The sequence below is a fragment of the Balaenoptera ricei genome, chromosome 6 (assembly GCF_028023285.1).
Source record: "Balaenoptera ricei isolate mBalRic1 chromosome 6, mBalRic1.hap2, whole genome shotgun sequence".
Classification (NCBI taxonomy): domain Eukaryota; kingdom Metazoa; phylum Chordata; class Mammalia; order Artiodactyla; family Balaenopteridae; genus Balaenoptera; species Balaenoptera ricei.
This window is the reverse complement of record NC_082644.1, coordinates 108370695-108382876: the sequence shown is the minus strand read 5'-3', so window position 1 is coordinate 108382876 and position 12182 is coordinate 108370695. Positions and strand designations below refer to the sequence as shown.

Here is a 12182-nt window from a genome sequence, read left to right as displayed (position 1 = left end):
GTGTGTGTAAGCCAGAGGTTCTCACCCTTGGGTGCTCATGAACATTCCCTGGGGAGTTTATATAAAGTACTGAAGCCTCACCACCAGAAATTCTGTTTAAACTAGAATGGACTAGGACATGGGGCATGCATATATTTAACATGCAGTGGTGATTCTGATATGCAGCCGTGGTTCAGAGCCACCACTGCTGGTTTTCTGATGAATAGAAAGACAGTACATGAAAGTGCCAAGTAAAGTAGCTAGTCCAGGGTAGTGCTTTATAAATGTATATAAATGCTTCCTCTCCTCTATCCTCTTGAGGGTTGGGACTTTATATTACACCTCTTTCTGTTGTGCAGGGAGCTGAGCCCAAGGGACAAGTTAAAGAGAGGGCAGCCGATGTTTCAGTGGAGGAGATGATCTAGTATCCAAAGAGCCAGTCCAGAGAATGAATGCTCCATGTCCATGGAACTTGGGTAAAATCATTGTAGACTATGGCGTTTGGGGAAAACTCTGCGAATAAGGTTAGATTTGAGTTGGGCTTCAGGGCATGGGTAGAGTTTAGCAAATTGGTGAAAAGCAAGCCTGAAGGACATTCTGGAGAAGGAACATAGCATCATCAAAGACAGGAAAATAGGGGAGGACTCTATGTGCCAGGCACGGTGCTGAAAATTTTACATATGTGCATGACCTTCTTTAAGATGCATAGGAGCTATTACTGTCCCTACTTTACATGTGACGGAACAAGATTCAGGGAAGGCAAACAATTAGCTCAAGGTCACATAGATAGGAAGCAGTGCCACTGAGAATGAAACGCGGGTTTGTCTGAGATATTGCAGGGTGAAAAAAGGTTGGGGTGGGCGTCATGTGCAGAACATTCTGTCTGAGTAGGTGGACGTGGAGAGGGAAGAAGAGGCAGCTAGATTAGAAAGGCATCTCTGAGCCAGAATGTAGACACCAGTGTACCTCCAGATTTTGAACTTTACCTTGGGGGCCACAGGGAGTTGTAAATTTTGGGGTGACACCACGAATGTGGCTACAAGTACAGAGAATTGAGTTAGCAGCATTGACAGGAGCCTTGGGGTAAGTTATTGAATCCACGACTGGTTTAATGGGAACATTGATTTTACCTTTCCTAAATTATGTTTGTTAAGGATCAAGCCCAACAATTAGACCCTTTCTAGCAAAAGAGATTTGTCAAACATCAGCCGAGAAGATTTCACAATCTCACTTCAGTGTATTTCTCTAGGGGGTGTTCAACAAGAACATTTCTACTGAACACCTACTACATGCCAGAGCTTGTGCTGTGAGCTGCAGAGAAAGAATTGAACAAGATTCCCTCCCTTCTCCTCTTCCTACCATCCGTTATGCCCTCAGAGACCCAGTCAGAATTGACTCATCAGATGCTTTCCATTATTTCCCAGCCATCTTTTCTCTGAGCTGAAAATGCATAGAATTACCTTAACATTCCCAACTGGGTCTTATTTTCTAAGCCACTTTCATCTGTTGTCTTGCTTTCCTTTGGATTACATCCAATTTATCACTTTTTTCTTTTCTTTCTGGAAACATGATGCTCAGAATTGAACACAGCCGTCCAATTAAGTCAACCACAGCCAACTAGGGCATAGTGATTGTCTAGCTTGTTTTACATGGTGAAATCTTATTAATAGGTAGATGGGGAGGGGGACACTAGTATACTTGTGTCACTTGGATTTTTTTTTTTGGAAGCATCACACGCAAAGGTGGACAGCAGAAACTAATAAGCCATCAGCTGCATTAGAAATATTCTTACTTAATTTTGGGGAGGCGTGTTTTATTTGGGAGGGTTTTGCAGTCACTTATTTTATTACCTTGACATACATACATACATTTATTTATTTATTTATTTATTTATTTATTTATTTATTTATTTCTGGCTGTGTTGGGTCTTCGTTGCTGCGCACGGGCTTTCTCTAATTGCGGTGAGCAGGGGCTACTCTTCATTGTGGTGCGCGGGCTTCTCATTGTGGTGGCTTCTCTCGTTCTGGAGCATGGGCTCTAGGCACACGGGCCTCAGCAGTTGCAGCATGTGGGCTCAGTAGTTGTGGCTCACGGGCTCTAGAGCACAGGTTCAGTAGTTGTGGTGCACAGGCTCAGTTGCTCTGCAGCATGTGGGATCTTCCCGGACCGGGGATCGAACCTGTGTCCCCTGCACTTGCAGGCTGATTCTCAACCACTGCGCCACCAGGGAAGCCCACCTTGACATTTTTATACCTCTGGTAACAATTTTTTTTTTATAAGTTAAGCTCTTACTTAGGTATAGTGTAAAGCTGTTCTTTAGACGAAAGCTGTTATCTGATTCAGAGCTTAATGTTTAAAAGTTCTCAAGCTGGTAAATCTAAAGACATTCCCTGCATAATTGTGTACTTAGAATTCAGTTGCAGTGTAAAAGAGAGAGAGCTTCATGTTCTGTCTGGAATTACGAAAAAAGACAATTTATTTTTAAGTGAACTGGGGGAGAAGGGGGAAAAAAGACTGTGATGGAAGGTGTTTAGCTGAGTTACTGAAATACCATCTGGAGGCTTGGCTGGAAAAGAAGAGAAACCCTAGAAGGAACAAGAAATGGGATGAGGAAGCCAAGAAAGGACCAGCACACTCTGGGAGATGTGGTCTCAACCAGTGATGTGAATTTGTACAGAGCAGAGGGGTGAGCTAATGTGTTCCTTGGATAAAAAGGGAACAATTATTTAATTTTTTAAAAGTGTGGTATAGTATACATAACACGAAATTTACCATTTTAAAGTGTACAGTTCAGTGGTATTAAGTACATTCACATTGTTATGTAACCAACACATCATCCATCTCCAGAACTTTTTTCATCTTCCCAAACTGAAACTCCGTACACATTAAACAATAATTCCTCATTCTCTATCCCCCCTTGTCCCTGGCAACCACCATTCTAAAGAAGGCAGTTGTTTTTTTAATGAGTAGAAAGAGGAGAACGGTCTTTCTGTCAGGGCTCAACTGATCACACCAATTTTATGAAACATCTTCAAACCATTCCAATGACACCACGTCCCTCCAGCCTAGGTTCAGTCCTGTCTTTTATGCGGCTATAGTTCTAGAGTCCTATCTTGTCTGTCAACCAGACTGTGATCTTCAGGAGAGCAGGAAGCCTCAAGGGCACCCTTTATGGTGCTCTGGGCTGGTTGACCGCAGCTAACACTTCTCTGCATTTACTACCTGCCAGGCACCGTGATCGTGATCAATACTTTACATCTTCTATCTTTAGCATCCTCACAGTAACCTTGATAAGGAAGTAATGCTAAACCTGTCTTACAGATGAAGAAACCAAGCATATGACAATTTAAGTCATTTCCTCAAGGTCAAGTGCAAGAAATCAGAGTTTCAATATGTCAATATCTCTACCATTTTCCCATGCTTTTCCTTCCCAAAGGAAAGGAAATCCTTATCCACATCTTCTTCTACAGGAAGATGGGACTTTCAGACACAGGTGCCATCAGATAGTGGAAATCCATTTCCTTTCCATGACTGTTTCCCAGAACCCTAGTTCCCAGGACCATAACAGGTATTCCTTGAAACTGAAAAAAATTTCAGGAAGGAGCAGTACTGTTCCTATATGGTCTAATAAGTTTGGAAACATTGAGTTAAACACAGTTAATCAGAATCTTCCTTTGCAGCTATTCTCAGAGGCTGGATTATTCATCCAGTCTGCAAACTTATTTTTCCTCTTTTTAAGACAATCTGGTGAATCCAATACTTCATAGGAAAACTTTGGCAAATGCCAGGGGTGACGTTCAAAATATCTGACGACTGTTACAGCCCGGACATTGGCCAATTAGACTGGATAGCAGCCCAGAGAGAACAAGAGCCAACAACTGGAGTGGGCACACTGATGGGTACTGATGGGAAGTGCCACCTGCAGGGCATCAGGACTCCCCTTAACCAATCGAGGCTCCTGGCAGTTCAGGGAGTGGGGAGCAACCAAGCAGGCCAACTGTCCCAGGGAAAAAGGGAAATTTCCCTTTCTGGAAATTTCCCTTTCTGGATTTCAATTTTCTTAAATTTTCTGAGGCTTGATTTGTGACCCATGATGTGATCTATCCTGGAGAATGTTCCGTGTGTACTTGAGAAGAAAGTGTATTCTCCCACTTTTGGGTGGAATGTTCTATAAATACCAATTAAATCTATCTGGTCTATTGTGTCATTTAAAACTTGTGTTTCCTTATTTATTTTCTGTTTGGATGCTCTGTCCATTGGTGTAAGTGGGGTGTTGAAGTCCCCTACTATTATTGTGTTACTGTCAATTTCTCCTTTCAGGGTTGTTAGCTTTTGCCTTATGTATTGAGGTGCTCCTACGTTGGGTGCATAAACATCTATAATTGTTATATCCTCTTCTTGGATTGATCCCTTGATCATTATGTAGTGTCCCTCCTTATCTCTTGTAACAGTCTTTATTTTAAACTCTATTTTATCTGATATGAGTATTGCTACTCCAGCTTTCTTTTGATTTCCATTTGCATGGAATACCTTTTTGCATCCCTTCACTTTCAGTCTGTATGTGTCCCTAGGTCTGAAGTGGGTTTCTTGTAGACAGCATATATATGGGTCTTGTTTTTGTATCCATTCATCCAGTCTGCGTCTTTTGATGGGGGCATTTAATCCATTTACATTCAAGGTTATTATTGATATGTATGTTCCTATTACGATTTTCTTAATTGTTTTGGGTTTGTTTTTGTGGGTCTTTTTCATCTCTTGTGTTTCCCACCTAGAGAAGTTTCTTTAGTATTTGTTATAAATCTGGTTTGTTGGTGCTGAATTCTCTTAGCTTTTGCTTGTCTGAAAAGCTTTTGATTTCTCCATCGTATCTGAATGAGATCCTTGCTGGGTAGAGTAATCTTTGTTGTAGGTTTTTCTCTTTCATTACTCTAAGTATATCCTGCCACTCCCTTATGGCCTGCAGAGTTTCTGTTGAAAAATTAGCTGGTAACCTTATGGGGATTCTTTGTATGTAATTTTTTGTTTTTCCCTTGCTGCTTTTAATATTTTTTCTTTGAATTTAATTTTTGTTAGTTTGAGTAATATGTGTCTTGGTGTGTTTTTCCTAGGGTTTACCCTCTATGGGACTCTCTGTGTTTCCTGGACTTGGGTGACTATTTCCTTTTCCATGTTAGGGAAGTTTTTGAGTATAATCTCTTCAAATATTTTCTCAGACCCTTTCTTTTTCTCTTCTTCTTCTGGGACCACTATAATTTGAATGTTGGTGCATTTCGCATTGTCCCAGATGTCTCTGAGATTGTCTTCAATTCTTTTCATTCTTTTTTCTTTATTCTGCTTCTCAGAAGTTATTTCCACCATTTTGTCTTCCAGGTCACTTATTTGTTCTTCTGCCTCAGTTATTCTGTTATTGATTCCTTCTAGTGTGTTTTTCATTTCATTTATGGTGTTGTTCATCTGTTTGTTTGTTCTTTAGTTCTTCTACATCTTTGTTATACATTTCTTGTATTTCCTCAAACCGTGCCTCCATTCTATTTCTGAGATTCTGGATCATATTTACTGTCATTACTATGAATTCTTTTTCAGGTAGATTGCCTATTTCCTCTTCATTTATTTGGTCTTGTAGGTTTTTACTTTGCTCCTTCATCTGTGACATATTTGTTTGCTACCTCTCTTTTTTTATTTTATGAGTGGGATTGTGTTCCTGTCTTACTGGTTGTTTGGCCTGAGGCTTCCAACACTGGAGTTTGTAGGCTCTTGGGTAGAGCTGGGTCTTGGTGCTGAGATGAGACCTCACTCAGATGAATATTCCCTGGGGTCTGAGGTTCTCTGTTAGTCCAGGGGTTCAGACTTGGAGCTCCCACTGCAGAAGCTTCGGCCCAACCTGTAGCTTGTGAACCAAGATCCCGCAAGCCGCGTGGGGTGGCCAAAAAAAAGAGAACACTAACAAATAAAAAAATAACATTAGACTAGGAAACTAACAGATATGCTAGAAAGAATATAAAAATAAAAATATAGATGAATCAACAACTGGAAAGTACAACAGTACCACAATAGTGAAAAAGAGGAGGAGGGAAAGAAAACAAAAAAGAAGGGGGAAAAGGCCTTGCCTGTGGGGGGCGGGGCATAAGCAAGGGCAAGGTTTGGGTGGTGGCCGGGGCCTATGCTTAGGACCCACAGGGCTGGGAAAGGCCCTGTGGGCTGTAGGCAGTGGGGTTTAGGCTCAAGGAACAGAAGGGGCCCAGGCATGCCCCCCACCCCTGGTCTCAGAGGGCAGGGGACCTCACCTGGGAGCCCAGCAGGCTTCCTGGGCTTGACTGGGCAGGGAAAATGCCCACCTCTCCTCTCCTGCTCCTCTGGTCCCGGAGGGCCCCTCCCACTTGCCTCTCCTGTTCTCCCCTCAGCCTTCCTCTTATGCCCCCAGGATGAATGTGGCCAGGGGGACGGGGGGCCTTGGAGGGCAGGGGACCTGCCTGGGAGCTCAGAAGGCTCCCCGGCCCCGAGTGGGCGGGGCAAACGTCCTCTGCTCCTCTCCTGCTCCTCCCAGAGGGCCCCTCCCACCTGCCTCTCCTGATGTCCCCGGCCTCAGGGTCTCCTTTCCTATCTGGCCTCCGCTTCTCCTCCCCCCTCAGTCCCCCAATGTCCTACTGGTTCACTTGGGGGTCCTTCCATCTCCTTGGGCATCAGGGTCCTGCACCAGCGGCCAGCAGGCACCCTAGTTGTGGGGAAACGCTAACTTGGTGTCTTCCCACACTGCCATCTTGACTCCGCCCTGTTGCTCTTTTATTTATATTTTTCCTCTTTTTAAAAATTATTTTTAATTCTTCTTTTTAATAAGATATTTGACTTTAATTAGGGCCTTACACATATTTACATAGCAATGGGAATGCTGCAAAAAAGCCACCAATAGTATCATCTCAAAAAAAGGGAATCACATATTAGTTTTTTCCCTTCTTAGGTTTTCCACAATTTTTTTTGAATTTTATTTTTTTTATACAGCAGGTTCTTATTAGTTATCTATTTTACACATATTAGTGTATATATATCAATCCCAATCTCCCAATTCATCCCACCACCACCTCGCCAACCCCCTTGGTGTCCATATGTCCATGCATTCTGTCAAGTTTCTGTTATTTTAGTTGCAACATTGTTTATACAACATTTAAGACATGGGAAAGCATATGTTATATACAGTGGAATACCTATTGACTTTAGAATTGGACAAATCTATATTCAGGTACAGAGTTTTGCTACTTCTTTATGTAGGATTTTGGGTAAAATCTCTTATCCTTACAGAGCCTGGTATGTGGAAAGTGATTTCTTTTCTTCTCTTAAAATCAAATCAAATCAAATCAAATCAAAATAAATGAAGCTACTATATTATTGTAAAAACAGCTAGTATTATCATAAGCCACAGAGTTTGGCCTTTGCTCATTCCTGACCAGCTATACTTGAAAGCTATCCTGTTCTGGAATTAGTAGGAAACACAACAGCATCATAGTTCTAGTTCTGAGTCCTAGCTCGTCCACGTCCTAGCACTGTGACCTTGGGCAGGGGAACTTTCTAGCTCCAGTTTTCTCATCTGTTGGGGTTTGACCTGGTTAGTAAGCAACATTCCTATTTTTCTTGCCTGAGTTCAGAACCAACTGAGAACGAGATACCTGAGTCAGAAAGACTGAGATCAGCATATTACCTTTAGTCCTGCAAAGCTCTTTGGAGAAGGTGACAAGGATGCAGAGCAGCAAGGGCTTCCTGAGCCAGATCTTCCCCTCTCGGCTGAGTGCAGCACCCCACAACCACAGGAACCCCTGACTCAGGAGAGAACAGGCGTGTCCAAGCTCACAGAGCGGGAGAGCAGAACGCAGCCTCCCTGCAGGTGGCAGACACCAAGGGAAACAAGACTTGCTGATCTAGTTCCATCTTCCTAATATACCCGTGAAAATTCAATGGGGCTGTGCCTGTTGTTTCTATACAGTAATTGGCATATAATTAGTGTGCAATAAACAAGGGCTGCTACTGTCTGTCCACTACCCTCTCCAGGTAAACTGTCCTGGATGTCTTTGTGGATGAATTGCCAGACCACATAAAGAGAGGCAACGTGGCACAGGGTCAAGAGCATGGCTGCTGAAACCAGACGATGTGGATATGAATCCTGCCTCCACTACTTCCTGGTGGCATGACCTTGGATGACTTAACCTCTGTGAATCTTAGTTTCTCCACCTGTAAATTGGAGATAGGAGCATTACTACTCATAGAGTCTTTATGAGTGTTAAACAAGCTAAAATTTGTAAAGCACTTGGAGCGGTTCCTGGCACATAGTAAAAATGTTTGCTAAATATTAATAAGTAATGAAGACCTAGATGTTTACTATAGGGCCACCCCACTCCCTTGTGGGGATTTAGGACAAAATGATAACATGCTGGACCATCTTTATTAATGAGCACATTACAGGGATTTTTTATCCCTCTGAAATCCTTCATCCCTTTCCATTTTGTTCAAAATAAAGAATAACTCTGTGGCTGGCAAAGGGAATGATTCTGAGTTAAACTGCCTTCCATAGTATGTGCAGAGTTTTAGATTTTGGATCCACAGCCTTCTTTCTCCCTCCCACCATCCTAAATTTCTTGGTTAAATTCCCGGCAAGATGAGGATTATTTATAATTTGGCCCTAACTGCAGCCCAGTAGGAGAACATGTTAATGAGTTCATTAATTAATTAGCTTGCATTTGCATAGTACTTTAGCATTTGCAAAGCCCTTTTAGATTCATTATTTCACTTTATGATCACAATACCCCAGTGAGGAACAAGGCAGGGGTTAGCCAGATTTTCAGACAAGGAGACTGAGGCTCTGTGAGGTTAAGTGGTCGGCCCCAGACAATTTGTTCAGTGGCAGAGCTGGGATCAAACGCAGCTCTCCGTTCATTTTGGGCAGGGACTGTGGAGTCTTACAGATCCTCATTTAAATCCTAGCTCCAATCTATAGTACCTGTGTGATCCTAATCAAGTTACTCAGCCACTATGACTGTTAGTTTTCTCATCTGTAAAACAAAGTTAAAAATAGTATCAACCTCATTAGGACTAATATGAATATTAATCAAGGTAATACACAGAAAGCACATATTGTAACTACTTGGTCAGTGGTAAGGCTGTTATTATAAAGACTGACGATAAATTTCTACTAAACATAACTATGGAAGCACCACATGCAAAGTGCTTTGGGAGAAGGAAGCAGGAGTGAACTGGATCCACTTTATGCGGTAGAGAATTGGGAAAGTCTTCCCTGAGACACAGTTGAACCTTGACAGGTGAATATAAATTTTTCCAGGCAGAGAAAGATGAAAGAAAATTCCAGGGAGCAAAACTGATGACCCAAATCACAGTGGGGTGAACTTATTTGCTGTCTTTAGGGAAAGGACAGCAACACCAAGGTTAGTTGTTGGCGGAGGATAACTAGTGGAGAACGTGATGACGGGTGTGTAGAACTGGATGTATCATAAGCTATAGATGTGGTTGTGAATATTGTTAGCTCATGGGCATAGTGATAGTGTAATGTACCTAGGGATGAAGAAAATGATTGTGGGCTGGACATAGAGACGGCATGAGATACCTAGTGGTTAAGATGATAGTAATAGTGTGTGTACAGTGATAGCATAGGGTATACCTAGTGGTTAAGATGATAGTAGGAGTGTGTGTATAGTGATGGCCCAGGGTATACCTAGTGGTTAAGATCATAGTAGGAGTGTGTGTATAGTGATGGCATAGGGTATACCTAGTGGTTAAGATCATAGTAGGAGTGTGTGTATAGTGATGGCATAGGGTATACCTAGTGGTTATAGGGCAGTAAAATTTGCCAGCCCCAAATGTGTCTCTTTGGCATGAGGATTAATTTAGGCTGATTATTTTTAAGAAACAGAAGAGTCAGGAAGTCTTTCTTTTTACCTCCCACTTAGCTGCATAAAGAATTTAGATAAACAGACTGTACCCCTGGAATAGCGCTATCCCCAGACATACCTGCAAAGACTATGGGCTTGATATGGTGGGTTAGGGCCTAGAGATTAGAGTCCACTCTGTGTCCCATTGTCTCTGTCTGGCCTGGCAAACATCTGTTGACCAAACATTTGCTTTTCTGTCTCCATGTGAATTGTCTTCCTCCCCTTGGGAGTCCCAAACAACTACCCCCAACATTCTGTTTCGTCTTTAGATGAAGATGGTATTTAAAGTGAGGTCATCCACCATTTTGGTGAGTTACTCAGTTTTCCATGTATGCATATTAATAAACTTTGTTCGATTTTCTCCTGTTAATCTGTCTCATGTCAATTTAGACCAGCCAAAAGAACCTAGAAGGATAGAGGAAAATTTCTTCCTCCCCGACATGGTTGAGATGGTGGTGGGAATGTGGGCATGGGGATGGATAGACTCTAGTGATGAGATGAGTCAGCATGGCAAGAATCAAATTATGAAGGTCTTAGAATCCCTCACAGTAGGTTTGTACTTTTATGGGAAATCACATGAATGATGCTTGTCTATTTTTTTAAGGAGAGGAAATGATTTTATCTGATATATGTTTCAGAAAGATTACACTGATTGCAAGTGGATGGGAGGGTCGAAGATGAATCTTTTCTATCATAGGAGCAACATTCCTCGCTTAAAATGTCTTTTAAAGAAGAATATGTTTTCTTTTTTTACTTTAAAAATTTACTCTGTATTTTCTAAGGGTCTGTTTGATTTTTAAGCCTGAAGGGTAAGGTTTGCAAGTGCAGACTTGAAAGCACACAGAATCTTCCCATAACCAAAAGGCTTAGATTCATAAATTTATAGAAATTTAGGCTAGCCTGGGACCTTAGAGAACTTTAATTCCAGATTCTCATGGAACAATTTGGGTAACAATAGTCTTCACACATTTCCCCCAGACTTCTGCCTCTGCACACACGTGAATTGGAAGCTCTAACATGTCTTCGAGTCATCTGGCTATGCAGGGGACAAATCAAAGCCATGGATTACTGTTAGATATATGAAGGGCATCAGAGCCCATACATCCCAACATCTCTTATACTATAAAATAGTAACTGGCCAAATAAGTGTGAGGAATGCTTTATCCTAAATTCCCAACGCATGTGCATGTGTGCACTTATGCACACGCATACACATATACATACATACACAGGCTTTTATACTTTGGACAGTCAAAATTCACATCAGAATGTTAAAGACTCTGCAGGAAAGACAACAAAAACAGAACACAGTGTTTCCCAAAATTAACTGACCACAGAAACAGCATCTTTTTTTAAAAAACAACACACCTTTTTTATTTCCCACTTTGGGACATTCTGATTAATCCACTTTTCTAATAATCAGATGAGATCTGTGAGTTTGCTAGAGCTATGGAAGTAGTTACTGCTACTGCTCTGATGAGAATCCAAGCTCAATGCCTGGATATTCTCATTCTTGTAAAAATATTCCAAGTTTGAGTCTCCTGGCCTGAGTCTCCATTATAAAGATATATTTGGGAGAGTGTCAGGACACACAGGGGCACAGATATCTATTAGTTATGACTGTATGAGTCGCTGGAGAATTTTTCTCTAAGTAACCAATCTGCACTGGGACTCTCTTGTTATAAAATGTCTTGAGGACTGAAGGTTTTATTTCTGTCTCATCTGCTTCCTGCATTTGTAGTTTGTCTAAACAAATTTTTCTTTCAGAGCATGAACTACTTGTCTGATTTTTTTTTTTTAGTAATATGTTGTTTAATTGTGTTTTAATAAAGTCCATGGGAGGAACTCAAAGTGTAGTTTAATCCTTTATGAAAGCAATAGCATAATGGGAAAATCACCATCTTCTTCTCTAAGTCCAAGTACATTGCAATGGATGCAACTTGGACGTCAATGGTTTGGCAGAGACAGGCTTGATGCTAACCAATCCCACTTCTTGGACACAAAGGAAGACTACATTTCCCAACCTCCCTTGAAGTTATTTGGGACCATGTGATTTGGTTTTGGCCAATAGGGTGTGGGTAGGAGTGATGGTACCCAACTTTCAGTTTTGGTTCTGAAACCTCATGCAACTTCTTCCTCTCTCTTCCTTTACTTGGTGACCACGGAGGTCTTATGTGGAAGATGGGGGCACTCCTGGGTGGAAATTCCTGAGTCATTACTGGAGGACAGTCACCAAGAGAGCTACTTAATCAGTACAGGCTGAAGAAGGAACAG

At 41.7% G+C, this 12182-nt stretch overlaps 1 long non-coding RNA gene across 5 annotated transcripts in view; it reads right to left on the bottom strand.

Moving 5' to 3' along the window:
• Nucleotides 1-12182, bottom strand: part of LOC132367953 (uncharacterized) — a 226595-nt gene that overhangs the window by 161568 nt on the left and 52845 nt on the right. The gene's annotated exons all lie outside the window — the stretch shown is intronic.